This window comes from Cyprinodon tularosa, unplaced genomic scaffold (assembly GCF_016077235.1).
Source record: "Cyprinodon tularosa strain WSP-4 unplaced genomic scaffold, ASM1607723v1 ctg663, whole genome shotgun sequence".
Lineage (NCBI taxonomy): Eukaryota > Metazoa > Chordata > Actinopteri > Cyprinodontiformes > Cyprinodontidae > Cyprinodon > Cyprinodon tularosa.
In genome coordinates, this window is record NW_024039411.1 from 308,003 (window position 1) to 310,646 (window position 2,644).

Consider the following 2,644-nt stretch of genomic DNA (forward strand, 5'->3'; position numbering starts at 1 on the left):
CTGCGTAAAACTGTTACAAAAACCTGTCAAAAAAGTTATTCAAATTCTGGCCTGAGAAACATGAGTCTCATGTCGAAAGCTGAAAAGAAAAAAGAAATCTGGCTTCATTGAATCAAAGTGGAATGAAAATGGATGGAAGAAAGTTAAAACAGACCCACGAGAGTGAAACTGATGCAACGACGGACGTATATGAACGAGGTGAACCACAAGATCCACAGCAGGCTGCAGGGACCACAAACACATGACTGAGCTGCTGGGGGTCTGCCTGCAGATCTTCCTCCTCTGCAGCATGTCTCCCATAGCACCTCATCTTTGGACCCGGATCCAGCCCCGAAGATGTTGCGTGACGCATTTCCAAGCGCATCAACGGGCCTTTACTTAATTGTCCAAATCATTCTCTGCTGGCTCTGGACTCAGGCCGGTTTCAGCTTGCAGCTTTAGCCTCCATGGAGCGAAGCCAGTGCCGTGGATTAGAGTTTGGAGCTGATGAGTTTGGACAGATTTCAGTGAGAGGCAGCTGATCAAGCGATCATTCTCTCAACACAACCGACTGGACACACAATCTGAGGCTCTTTCATGTGTCACAGGCAAATATCTAACTGTCCCTGAACTCTCACATGAACCTTTCAGGATTACTCTTTCCTCTTAGTGGGTGGAAGATTTATTTGATTCCATTTGTGAGCAATATAGGCTTAATCCTGGAATAAATAAAGCTGTTCTCCAAAAAAACTCAGAACTCTGTAAATGAATAGAAACTACAGCATAATGAAGGGGGATGTGGAGGAATAATAAAGCAGGTTCTAGAACAATATCGCAAGGAAGAAAACCTGCTGGAAGGTGCAGTAGACTTACGACTTAAGATTTAGCTTCCAGCCGGGCGGCCGCCCTAAACATCCAGCCGGAGAAATAATACCATGGTTTAGTTCAAATACTAATGTGTTTTAAAAAGCCTTGTTCAAGTAGAGAACTAAATACAACAAGAAAAAAAATCTGTGATGAGATTTCAAAACTAATGTTCCCTGATAAGGGGCGGATTTAGGAAATTTGGGGCCCTGGGCAAACACAGGCAGGGGCCCCCACTGCAAAAATGATCTAGAAATAAGTAAAAAATAATTAAATCAAGTGTATTTACCCTTAATTTGAGTAGGTAAATACGATGATTTGCCAATGAAATTCGTATCTTTACACCTAAAATAAGATAATTAGATAATATGAACTTGAAATAAGACGATGCAATTATTTTTTCTTATTTTAAATGTAAATGGTCTTGTTCCATTTGCAAAGTGTCTCACTTTCGTCCTCAATTGGAGAAAAAATGCACTTATTTTAAGAAAAAAATACTTGCTTAGATTTCCATTTTTTGCAGTGCAACACATAAAACAGACTCATTCTACAGATAGAGAAATGTTAATAGAATAGACATCCATTATCTGTTCTAGGTTTTGTCCCTCTCTTCTTGTTGTTGTTCTCTCTAAGTTTGTACTCAGCTGACTTTTCATGGAACGGCAAAAGTAAATAACATATGCCTTCTTTTCAATCAATCAATTAATCAGTCAAACTTTATTTATATAGCACATTACAACAACACCAGGAAGACCAAAGTGCTTCACAGAAAGGTAAAAACATTGCAAAAAAATAAAATAAAACTAAAATCATAAGCATAAAACAATGTGTCCTCGGTATTAAAAGCCAGTTTGAAAAATGTGTCTTTAATCTGGACTTAAAAAGGTGCAGATCTGTGAGAACTCGCAGTCCGAGGAGCAGGTTGTTCCACAGTTTAGGTGCAGGAACCACTAAGGAACGATGGCCCCACTGTTTATACCGGGAGTTAGGGACGTCCAGAACCATTTGATCATGTTGTACGGTCAACAGCTCAGTTAAATTTTATCCGAAAACTGACCTGAAGTCAGTACAGGGAGAAGGCTTTGCCTGGATGAGCCGGACATCACTGTAGACAAGCCATGATCTGCTTATCTGTTCTCCATTTTTCATTTGGATGAAATAATAGCTGCATGAATCATGACAGCAGACAAGATAGAGGAGAGCAGGAGGCGGGGTTACCAATCTACTCGCTCTGGAGAGCAGAGTTCGCTGCTTTTAGATGTTGTCTCCAAAGTCTCCAGTAGCAGAAAAAAGTCTCTAGATTTGGCGCTAGGAGCTTTTTAGAAATCAAAGTGCTAGAGGGGTCTGAAAAGTGGCTAAATATAGCGACTAAAGCGCTAAGTTGGCAACACTGCTGTTTGCATGGTTTGTTTTCAAATGGTTTGCTGCTGTCTGTTTGGACCTTTCTGAACATGTGCAGCAAATGGACTGATCCAATATGGTGGACACTGAAGGGGGGGGGCTGAGACACACTTAATATTATCAGCGTTCTGATGGCATTTTAGCCAAAAGATTTTTATCAAAAACATAATTAATGTGCACAAATAAGGGATAGTTGTATTAACCATACATGGAAACAGAGTTTTATGGGGCCCCCAGGAACTTGGGGCCCTAGGCAGCTGCCTAGGAGGAAAAGTTTTCTTCTAACTCAGTAAAGAATCAAATACAAATGCCTGTTATGGTTTATAATTTGTTTGAAAAGGATGTCTTTAATTTATGACCATGCTTTTTCAGTATCAGGTTATTATAAGAAATCTCAACC